The sequence below is a fragment of the Geotrypetes seraphini genome, chromosome 2 (assembly GCF_902459505.1).
Source record: "Geotrypetes seraphini chromosome 2, aGeoSer1.1, whole genome shotgun sequence".
Lineage (NCBI taxonomy): Eukaryota > Metazoa > Chordata > Amphibia > Gymnophiona > Dermophiidae > Geotrypetes > Geotrypetes seraphini.
Window position 1 is genome coordinate 526011314 of NC_047085.1, and position 11675 is coordinate 526022988.

The window sequence follows — 11675 nt, forward strand, 5'->3', positions numbered from 1 at the left end:
ACAAAAAAGCATTCCGCTGCCTATGCCCTTTATCATTTGGGTTGCTCTTCTTTGAACCTTTTCTAGTGTCACTATATCATTCTTGAGATAAGGAGACCAGAAATGAACGCAATACTCCAGGTAAGATCCCACCTGGAACGATACAGAGGCATTATAATATCTTTAGTCTTGTTAACCATACATTTTAAAATAATTCCTAGCATTTTGTTTGCTTTTTTGGCTGCCGCCGTATATTGGGCAGAAGGTTTCATCATATTGTCTATAATGATACACTAGGCCAGAATTCCTCCCCTCAAGGGTCACCTGTGGAGTAAAATCTCTTAAGAAAGTCCTTTCAAAATGTTTCAGTCTACGCCATCCATCTTGAGAGGACGGCTTTATTTACCTGCTTGACTAAACAGTGTCTACTATAACTTTTCATCTAAAGCTGCTTCCCCAATGAAGCAATAAACATAAGTATTTGGGAAGCCCAGTCTGGTGTGTGACATGTTTTGCCACCTGGAGAGGGAGGGTGATTTCAAACTCTGGGATCTCCTAAGCAGGATACATGACCCCACTGCCCCTTCCACTGACTCAGGGGGTGGCTACATATTTGAGACAAGAACCTCACCCATTCTCTATTACCCTAGAATCCAGGGTTAAAGGGGGAAACGGGTTCACCAGTCTGTACAAATTCATGTTTTATTCAGCTTGACCAGCTTTTTTCTCTGTAATCCACACAGAATTTGTGGAATATTGCAATTGTACTTGTGATAACTCATGTCTCAAGAGATGAAGGAAGTAGAACCAGGAATGTGAATGCTTTTACTTTATTAAGGAAGCGAAACAAGGGACAGCAGAATCATGAGACATCTCTACAGAATAATAGACTTCAAGTGCTAGATGATATGGAAGAAGATCCCTTGTATGGAAGAGAAGAGTACAGAGAGGATTCTACGGTGGCCATTTGGCACATTCCTTTGGCTGATAGCGAGGCCAGGACCTTCTAGAAGAGAGAAAAAGACAAGGAAATACTGAGCAGAGGCAATCTGAGACAGAAAAATACAAAATCTTTCTGAATGGATTATCGTGATCAGTATTGAAATGGGAGTTGCTTCAAGAACACATTGATTAGGTGCTGTTTAGGTCTGAATGCAGAACTTTTATTTTGGATTACATTATTACTTCCTGCTTTTTCATGCTCTGGGTGTTCATACAGTAGATCTCTAATAAAGACCGGTTTCTTTCCTGCTCTGTACATTACATTACATTGGTGTCTTCTATTCTGCCAATACCTTTCAGTTCTAGGCAGTTTACAACAAGGGTTGGCCTGGTAGTATGCGTGGAGGGTCAATCAGGTTTAGATAGATCATTTGATAAATTTCTTGAATAGAAAGGTTTTAAGTTCTTTCCTGAATGTTTTGCAGTTGGGCGTTATATTCATCAGATTGGAGAGGAGGCAGTCTAGTTTTGCTGCTCTGGTGGCTAATAGTCCATCGTATATTTTTTTGCTTTTTATACCTTTGATTGGTGGGTAGTAAAGGGTGCATGAATTCTCCTTGGTCTGGATGTATTTTTCCTTATTAGGCGGTTGCTCAGATAGCTTGGTCCGTTTCCATTTAGGGCTTTGAATAGGGTGCAGTAGAATTTGTATTGTATGCTTGCTTGTACTGGAAGCCAGTGTGAATCTCGGAAGGCGGTGGTAATGTGGTCATATTTTTTCATGGAGTAAATCAATCTAAGAGCTGTATTTTGGACTGTTTATAATTGTTTTAGCATGTTGGTTGGGAATGACAGGTATAGGATGTTACAGTAGTCCATGAGTCCTAGGATTAGCACTTGTACCAAGAGTTTGAATTGTTCATTGTTGAAGTATTTTCGGATTTGCCTTAGGTTATGCATGGTTGCGAATGCCTTCTGGATCGTTTTGCTGATTTGAAGTTGCATGGTGCAGCCTTTGTCTATCTTTATTCTCAGCAGTTTTAAGCTGGGTTGTATGGGGTATGTGATGGCGTCTAGTTCTAGGTTTGTTATGGTTGTGGTTTTGTTTTTTTCTAGAAGAAATTGATTTTGTCTTGATTCAGCTTTCATTTGTGGTCTCTCATCCATTTTGACACAGTTTCTAGTGCAGTGTGTAGTTTGTTCATTGTGTTGGGGTTGGTTTGGTCGAAAGGCAGAAGGATGGTGATGTCATCTGTATAGCTGTATGAAGTTAGGCCTATTTCATGTAAGCATGTGCCAAGTGTGGTTATGTAAAGGTTGAAGAGTGTTGGAGATAGTGGGGTGTCTTGGGTGACTCCGCAGGGGTTGTTCCAGGATTCCAACTCTTCCTTGTTTGCTTTAACTCTGTATTTTCTTGAGCAGAGGAATCCTTCAAACCAATTGTAGACTTTGCCTGGGATTTTTATTGCCTCTAGTGTTTGTAGTAGGATGCTGTGATCTACTAGGTCAAATGCCGCTGTGAGATCGAGTTGTATGAGTAGCATTTTTTTGCCTTTCAAGTTTCAAGTTTCAAGTTTCAAGTTTATTTAATTCTTGATATATCGCCTATATAAACATTCTAAGCTTTGTACATAATATAATAAAACATAGAAACATTAATATACTTTAAAAACAACAAATTTCAATAATGACTAACAAGAAAGCGGGGAAAAAGGGGACAAAGTTACAATAAGGGCATAGGAAAAAAGGGAAAAAACAAAAGGTTGGGTAAATTGTTACAAGGCACTCTTTATGAATATTAATTTAGATCAAGTAAATACGTTAAAATATTAGAGATCATAGGCGTCCCTAAACAAATAAGATCTTAAAAGTTTTTTAAAAGCTGTGGTATCATGTTCCATTCTAATATACTGAGGAAGGGAGTTCCATGATTGTGGGCCTGCTACAGTAAAGATGTCTGCTCTTCTTGTGCCGATGATTTTTAAAGAGGGGATAGTTAGTAAATTTAATTCTGATGAGCGTAAAGAGCGTTGTGGTTTGTAGGGGATTAGAGATTTTGAAATGAATTGTGGCTCGCTAGATGAAAGAGTCTTAAAGATTAGAAATATAATTTTGTACAATATCCTGTGGTTAATTGGTAACCAATGTGCGTCAATCATCAGTGGGGATACATGATCAAATTTTTTTGCGTTGTAGATAAGTTTAATAGCCGTGTTCTGAATTATTTGGAGTCGCCTTCGTTCCTTCTGAGTGATATTTAAGAATAGTGCGTTGCAATAGTCGATTTTTGCAATGATAAATGAATGTATTAAGATATTTATGGAGGAAGGATTTAGAAATTTGGAAATGGCTCTTATCTGACGTAATTTGAAGAAACAGTTTTTGACGACAGAGGAAATGTGATCGTGGTAAGATAAACTTTACTTAGGTGTTGTTTGGCTGTGTCTAAGAGGGAGACTAATAGTGTTTCTGTGCTGTAGTTGCCTCTGAAGCCTTATTGTGAGGGGTGGAGTATGTTGTGGTTTTCAAATATTTGGTGAGAAGTTTTGCTACGAGGCCTTCCATTAGTTTGATGTAAAGCGGTATGGAGGCTATAGGTCTATAATTGGATGGATGATCTGTTTTTCCCTTTGAGTCTTTCAGGATAGGGGTTATGATGATTTCGGATAGGTCTTGTGGAAACTGGCCCTCTGTTAGCATGTAACTGATCCACCGCATAAGGTGGGTGCGGAATTTAGTGCTGGCTGCTTTTAACACTTATGGGGCAGTGGTTGAGGTCACAGGCTACATGATTGTAGAGTCTTTCTAGGTCGGGCCATTGTAAGTTTGGGAAGTCTGATCAATTTCTGTCTGCTGCGTAGACCTCTTTTTCTATGGGTGGTAGTGAGATTTTGTCGAGATGGCTTGGGTCCCAGTGAAAGTGTTTCTGGCTGTTGAGATTTTGTTTCTGAAGAATTCAGTCAGTTGGTTTGCTGTGGTGGGAGGTGCAGTATTGGTGTCTAGGTAGGGTTTGGTGTCTGTGAGTTCCTTTAGTAGTTTGAAAAGTTTTTTGGTGTCTTGGATTTCTGTGCCTATTTGAATGGTGTAGTATGATTTTATTTAGTAGTATGATTTTATCAGAAAATAATATTAAATATTGAACTAGGCCAGTTACTGGGCAGACTTGTACGGTCTGTGTCTGTATATGGCCGTTTGGTGGAGGATGGGCAGGGGAGGGCTTCAATGGCTGGGAGGGTGTAGATGGGCTGGAGTAAGTCTTAACAGAGATTTCGGCAGTTGGAACCCAAGCACAGTACCGGGTAAAGCTTTGGATTCTTGCCCAGAAATAACTAAGAAAAAAAAATAAAAAATAAAAAAATTTAAATTGAATCAGGTTGGGCAGACTGGATGGACCATTCGGGTCTTTATCTGCTGTCATCTACCATGTTACTATGTTACTATATTTTTTTTCTTTTAGCTTTTGTTTGTATTGTTTGTTCAGTATTGTCCAAGTTGTTTTTGTGTGTTCTTGGTTGTCTTTTCACCATTCTCTTTCAAGACATCTGCATTGTCGTTTGAGTTGTAGTAGTTCGTTGTCAAACCATTTGTCTGAGCATCTGCAGATTCTGGTTTTTCTTTGTGGTTGTGTCATGTCGTCAAGGATGGCTGTGCTTAGAGTGCACCGATGGTTTAGGAAATCCTTGGGGTTGCCATCTTGGATCATGGTGTCTACTTTATTCCAGAATTTAAGTGGGTCGATCTTGTTGTGTGTTTTATATGTTAAGCTTTGGTTATTTTGCATGGTTTTGCCGTGTCCAATTGATTTTGAAGGTGTATCTTTAGTGGTCTGACCAGAGGGTGCAAGACCAAGTTCCATTTGTGGTGTGTATTTCTTGAGTGGTGGATGTTTGGGACATGAAGGCAGCTATGTCGATTTGGTGGCCCTTTTCGTGTGTGGTTTGTGGGTCCAGGATTCTGTAGGAAAGGGTTTTGAGGAATGCAAAGAGGTTTTCTGTTTGATTGGAAGATTCGTCTTCTAGGTGCAGGTTAAGATTGCCTAGGATTAGGTTATATGTTGATGTGAGGGAGTTTCTGAGAATAAATTCTTCAAATTCTGATTTTGCTATGTTCCATATTCCTGGTGTTATGTAGCAAAGTAGGCATATTAAGGTTTCTTTCAGTGTGGGGCTCGATAGTTGGCATGAGAGTAGATTCATGTGTGGGGTGGAGGCTTTGTCCTGTAGGGCTATATTTAGAGTGTTTTTGGCTAGGATGGCTAGTCCTCAGCCTCATTTTTTGTCTCTGCAAACTACTTGTATTTTGTAGCCTTGTGGACACACTTCTGTTATTCTGGGGTCGGCATCTGAGGTAGCCATGTTTCTGTGAGGAAGAGGCATCCTAGTTTTTCTGTTTCTATCCAGTCCCTTATAATCTCAGTTTTGGGCCTAGGGATCTGATGTTCATGTATGCGCATTTTATTGATGTAAATTCTGTTTTAGTGTTACTTGAAGTTTTTGGGTAGATGAGGTAGTTTGCTTGGGGGGTTGGTTTGTTCCTGGGATGGTTTCAGGAGGCGTTTGTAGGTCTTCTCCCCCAGGTCTGGGGAATCATAAGAACATAAGAACATAAGAACTGCCTTCTCCGGATCAGACCTTCGGTCCATCAAGTCCGGCGATCCGCACACGCGGAGGCCCTGCCAGGTGTACACCTGGCTTAATTTATAGTCCACCATATCCTTATATGCCTCTCTTAAGGAGATATGCATCTAGTTTGCTCTTTAAGCCTAGGACGGTCGATTCCGTCATAATCTCCTCTGGGAGGGCATTCCAGGTGTCAACCACTCTCTGAGTGAAGCAGAACTTCCTGACATTAGTCCTGAACCTGTCCCCCCTTAGCTTCATTACATGTCCTCTAGTCCGTGTCAAATTGGACAATGTAAATAATCTTCTCTGCTCTATTTTGTCGATTCCTTTCAGTATTTTGAAGGTCTCGATCATATCCCCACGCAGTCTCCTTTTCTCAAGGGAGAACAATCCTAGTGTTATAAGTCTGTCCTCGTATTCCAGTTTCTCCATACCCTTCACCAGTTTTGTTGCTCGTCTCTGCACCCTCTCCAGCAGTTTTATATCCTTCTTTAGGTAGGGAGACCAATGTTGGATGCAGTATTCCAAGTGTGGTCTGACCATTGCCCTATAAAGCGGCATTATAACTTTCTCCGATCTACTCGAGATTCCTTTCTTTATCATGCCCAACATTCTATTTGCCTTCTTTGCCGCTGCCGCGCATTGCACCGACGGCTTCAGGGTCCTATCTATCAGTACACCCAGGTCCTTTTCTTGTTCACTCTTCCCCAGAGTTGCACCTGACATTGTATACTCGTATTCCTTATTTTTATTGCCTAAATGCATTACCTTGCATTTCTCCACATTGAACTTCATCTGCCATTTCTCCGCCCATGTTTCTAACCGACACAAGTCGCTCTGGAGTTTCTCTCTATCATCCTGCGATCTGATCGCCCGGCATAGTTTTGTATCGTCTGCAAACTTGATGATCTCACTGGATGTTCCTTCCTCCAGGTCATTGATATAAATATTAAAAAGGATCGGCCCAAGTACCGAGCCCTGGGGTACACCACTAGTCACTTTCTCCCAGTCGGAGAACTTCCCATTTATGCCCACTCTCTGCTTTCGGTTTTCCAGCCATTTGCCTATCCACCTTTGTATATCCCCCTCTATGCCATGGCTTTGTAGTTTCCTGAGAAGTCTTTCGTGTGGAACTTTGTCGAACGCTTTCTGGAAGTCCAAGTATATTATGTCCACCGGCTTCCCACTATCAATTTGCTCGTTCACGGTCTCAAAAAATTGGAGTAAATTCGTCAAACATGATTTCCCTTTCCTGAATCCATGTTGACTGGGTTTCATCAAGTCATGTGCGTCCAAGTGCCGGACTATGCTATCCTTGATCAGTGCTTCAACCATCTTGCCAGGGACAGACGTAAGACTCACAGGTCTATAGTTGCCCGGTTCCCCTCTCGATCCTTTTTTGAAAATTGGGGTGACGTTCGCTATCCTCCAGTCGTCCGGTATCTGTCCAGTTCTGATTGTCAGGTTTGCAAGTTTTTGCAATAACTCTCCGATTTCAACCTTCAATTCCTTTAAGACTCTCGGATGAATCCCCTCCGGTCCAGGGGATTTGTCACTTTTAAGTTTGTCGATCTGATAGTATATCTGGTCTAAGTCCACTTCAACTGTGGTGAGGCTGTCTTCTATTTCTCCTGCAAACACTTTCTCCGCTTCAGGTATTGTTGAGGTGTCCTCCTTCGTAAAGACGGACGCAAAGAAGGAATTTAGTTTGTCTGCGATTTGTTTATCTTCCTTGATGTACCCTTTTCTTCCCTGGTCGTCCAGGGGTCCCACTGCCTCTTTTGCAGGTTTTTTCCCTTTCACGTATCTAAAGAAGGGCTTGAAGTTTTTGGCCTCCTGGGCTATTTTTTCCTCATATTCCTGTTTTGCATCCCTCACCGCCTTGTGACATTTCTTCTGATCATCTTTATGTTTGTTCCAGGCTTCGGTTGTCTTTATGCATTTCCATTTTTTGAAAGAGTCCTTCTTTTCTTTTATGGCTTCCTTCACCTGTATGGTAAGCCATGCCGGTTCTCTTTTGCTCTTTGTTCTCCGATCTTTGGAAATCCTCGGAATGTAGAGATCTTGTGCTTCTGTGATAGTATTTTTCAGTAGGGTCCATGCCTGATCAACCGTTTCAAGTTTGTCCACCATCTTCTCGAGTCGTTTTTCTACCATGGCTCTCATGCGATCGTATTTACCCTTTTTAAAGTTCAAGGTGGTGGTTAAGGTTTTGGCATGTTTCCCTTTCCCGATGTCAAGTTTAAAGTTGATTACATTGTGATCACTCGTTCCCAGTGGAACCATGACTTCCACTTCTGTTATCGGTCCCGTGAGGCCATTTAGGACCAAGTCCAAGGTGGCGTTGCCTCTTGTCGGCTCTTTTACCATTTGTTCCAGGAAGCAATCCCCTAGCACCTCCAGGAACTTGGCTTCCTTGCCGCAGTCGGAGGTTGCTAGTTTCCAGTCTATCCCTGGGAAATTGAAGTCTCCCAATATAATTACATTGCCTGTCTTGCATTCTTGTTTGATTTCCTCCATCATTTCTGAGTCAGTTTCCTCCGCCTGTCCTGGTGGACAATAGTAAAGGCCAATTTTCGTATCTGCGCCATATTGACCAGGAATTTTGATCCAGAGTGACTCAAGCTTCTCTTTCATTTCTGTTGTAACCATTTCAACAGAATCTATTCCCTCCTTAACATATAGAGCAATACCTCCACCTTTCTGCCCTACTCGATCTCTTCTATACAGTTTGTATCCCTGTAGTACTGTGTCCCATTTGTTTTCTTCATTCCACCATGTTTCTGTTATGCCAATGATATCCAATATGTCAAGTCTTGCTATTGTCTCTAGTTCCCCCATTTTGTTACCCAGACTTCTAGCATTCGTATACATACATCTAAGTTCCCTTCGTGTTACCTTTTTGGACCTTCTACTCTTGGCTGTCCCTGTAGTTTCAATTACGGTATCATTTACTGCTCCTGTGTTATCACCCTTGTTTGCTGTGTGGTCGTCCCCTCCTGTGTCTGAGTTGTCCCTTCCTGCTTTTTCTCCCTTATTGGCTGTGAGGTCGTCTTCTCTTGTGTAGGTGTAGTTGTCCTTGGCTTCTTCGTCGGGGCATCCTGCTATCCGTACCATCGACCGGTGGTCGACTGTCGGCTTTCCCCTATCTTTCAGTTTAAAGCCTTCTCGATTGCCTTCTTCATGTTGCCTGCCAAAACTCTTGCTCCTTCCTTGTTGAGGTGTAGTCCGTCCCTTCTGTAGTACTTGCTTTTTCCCCAGAACGCCGTCCAGTTGCGCACGAAGTCGAAGCCTTCTTCTTCGCACCATCGTCTCATCCAGGCGTTGATTACTTGCAATTCCCCTTGTCTCTTTCCATCCGCTCTTGGTACTGGGAGGATCTCAGAGAAGGCCACCTTCACCTCCCTGATCTTCAGTTGTCTTCCGAGTGAGCGGAGCTGGCCCTTCAGCTCTTCCCTGTCATACTTCCGCCCGCTCACATCATTTGTTCCCACGTGGATAAGTACAGCGGTGTCCTCTCCCCCTGCTCCATCTATGATCCTGGAGATCCTGTTGGTCACATCTTCACTCTTGCTCCAGGCAGACAGGTGACAACTCTGTCCTCTCTTCCTCCTGCGGTGTGGCTGTCCACATGTCGTATGATGGAGTCGCCTACGATGATCCCCATCTTCTTTATTCGGGAGTTCCTTGGGGGGCGTAGGTCCACGTCCTTGGAGTAGGGCCAGTCTTCTTCCTCCAATGATACTCTTGAAATTGTTTCCTGTTCTTTGGGTGGGGCGATGTCTTCCTGTGCTCTCACTATTCCTCCTGGTGTGCGGTTGTCTCCTACCTCGTCTTCAGTTTCTTCTGTGTTTGCATGGGTGTCTTCTCTCCTCACATCGGTTTCCTGAGTACAGTTTTCCAGCCCTGGGATCTCTACGTGGTGCTGATGAGCTTCCTCTATGAACATTTCTAGTTCCTTGACCTCGTCGTTTGGGCTGTACTCCACTAGAATCTTCTCCTGTGCTCGGATTCTGTCTTCGAGTTCCATCACTGTTCCTTCCAGTAGTCTTACCTGGTATTTCAAGTTATCCATCTCCATGCATCGATTGCAAATGTATGCCTGGATCCCCGAAGGGAGGTAGTCATACATATTGCAGCCGATACAGAAGACTGGAAAGCTCACCTTCTGACTTCCTTGGGCTTCCATTTCTTGCTTCCCTCGTGTGTGCTTGTGTCCCTTGCCTGCTGCTTCCTTATGTTGCTTGCCTTGTTGTCTCTTTTGTGTGTGCTGTCTCCGCTCTACTTCACCTTGATTGTATGTGTGGGTTTGTTCCTTTGGCGTCTGTCTCTTCCTTACCTTCTGTGTTTGTCGCTTCCTTACCGTTCAGTCCTCCTCGGTGTTCTTGATAGTAGATACTCGTCCCTTGCAAGTCCCTTCGCAAAGGCGCTCTCGCTAAGGCGAGCGCCTTTACCGCGCGCCGAACGGCTGGGCGCCGTTGGCTCCGCCCCTTTTAAGGGGACGCTACTCGGATGACGTCGGGGGTGGGCGGAGCTAACTCTCGCCGCTGCCCCAGTCGATCCTTCCTCCTCTGCTCCTGCTTTCTCCTCCGGTTTTGTTAGTTTTCCTTCCCTGTTCTTCTCCTCTCGCTTCTCTGCCTCCTCTCTGCCTTCTACAGAGCCGAATCCTGTGGTGCATGCAGGAGGAGCAGTCAACCATGTTTATATGGTATCTCCCTGCTGGGTGGTGGTTTCTATTACTTGTTACTAAAACTGGAATAGGAGAGTTATAGTTTCCTTTTGCTTTCCGGTTTGTTAGGATCAAGAGTAACAGGATGATGACTGTTCCTGTTTTGAAATCTTCATTTTGTGGAGTTGAGAGGTGTGGGTTGGTTGGTATGTATGTGAGAAGGTTTGGAGTGAGTTGTATTGCTTTTGAGGTTTTTTTTCTAGTATGGGTAGGATTATTTTTTTGTTCTAGGGGGGACTGGAGTGGCGTCGAGCGGTGGAGGGAGGGGCAAGATGGAGGGAACCTTCCTCCTTCCTCTACCTTGTTTCATAGACCAGAGAGAGGAGGGGAATCAGAGGCCAAGATGAATGTTTGAAACAATATACTCCTGAAAGTGATAGAAAACCCGAAAGAAGGGGGTGGCTAAATGATTGGTAATTTCTGTCTTTTACCTATGCTCAAATTGCTAATATACCTAACAAGAGGAAGTTGGATTTACCAGCAATTATGTCCCAGGGAATTTCTTTAATGGCGCTTGTTTTTCCCGAGAGCTTCCTGCAAGAAAAAAGAAACAAACCAGGTACAAGGGAAGAAGGAGAGTGAGATTCTAGAGAAAAGCAGCAAAGTCACTTCAAAGGGATCAACCAGAAGAGGCACAAAGATTCTCACAGATATCCACACAGCAACACTCGTACATGCACACACACGCACACGCCAGACACAGAGCTAGACACAGTTGCTACAAAGAGCAAGTTTTGCTGACACACTAACTCCAACTTCATAGCAGTTTACACAATAGGTTCTCAGCATACAATATAATAATAACATCATACATAATATAATTCTAAGTAACTAATACAAGCATAAAACTAATGAATAAAAAACCACAAAATAAACTAAAATAGTATAGATTAAAAGATTAAAAGTATATTATAACTACATGATAATATGAAAATCAATAATGTATATTATATTGTTTAAATAAGTGGGTTTTAAGATCTTTTCAAAATTGATAGAAAGTAAGAAATGGAAATTGAAGGGGGAGAGGTGCTGACCCTGCGGGAAAGGTTGGGTCAAGGAATGGAGGTACTCCATCTGTGGGCAGGAGGGCTAGGGATAAGAGAGAGGGGTGCTGAATTGGTGGCGGGGGGACTGGGAGCAAGGAGAGGTGCTAGACCTACAGGGTGACTGAAGGCAAGATCTGCAAGGAATGGCTGGAGAGAAGAGAAAGAAATTATAGAAATGCATGGGGGAGGCCTGTATAAAGGGTCGGGACTGGAGGGAAGGGAGAGAAGTGCTGTTCCATAGGAGGATTTACAGGGAAGCAGTGGCATGCGGAGAGGGCTTTCAGAGGATTCAGTGGGCAGCCTGCTCAACCAGTCAAACTGCATCAAACAAAAAGGAAACCAAAAGGGAAAAAAAAG

At 43.1% G+C, this 11675-nt stretch overlaps 1 long non-coding RNA gene across 1 annotated transcript; it reads right to left on the reverse strand.

The window, feature by feature from the left end:
• Positions 1–791: 791 nt before the first annotated feature.
• LOC117355716 lies at positions 792–10989 on the reverse strand. The gene is made up of 2 exons (XR_004538439.1): positions 10751–10989; positions 792–985 (listed from the first exon to the last, which is right to left on the reverse strand). It is a non-coding gene; the product is annotated as an uncharacterized LOC117355716 (long non-coding RNA).
• Positions 10990–11675: the final 686 nt, after the last annotated feature.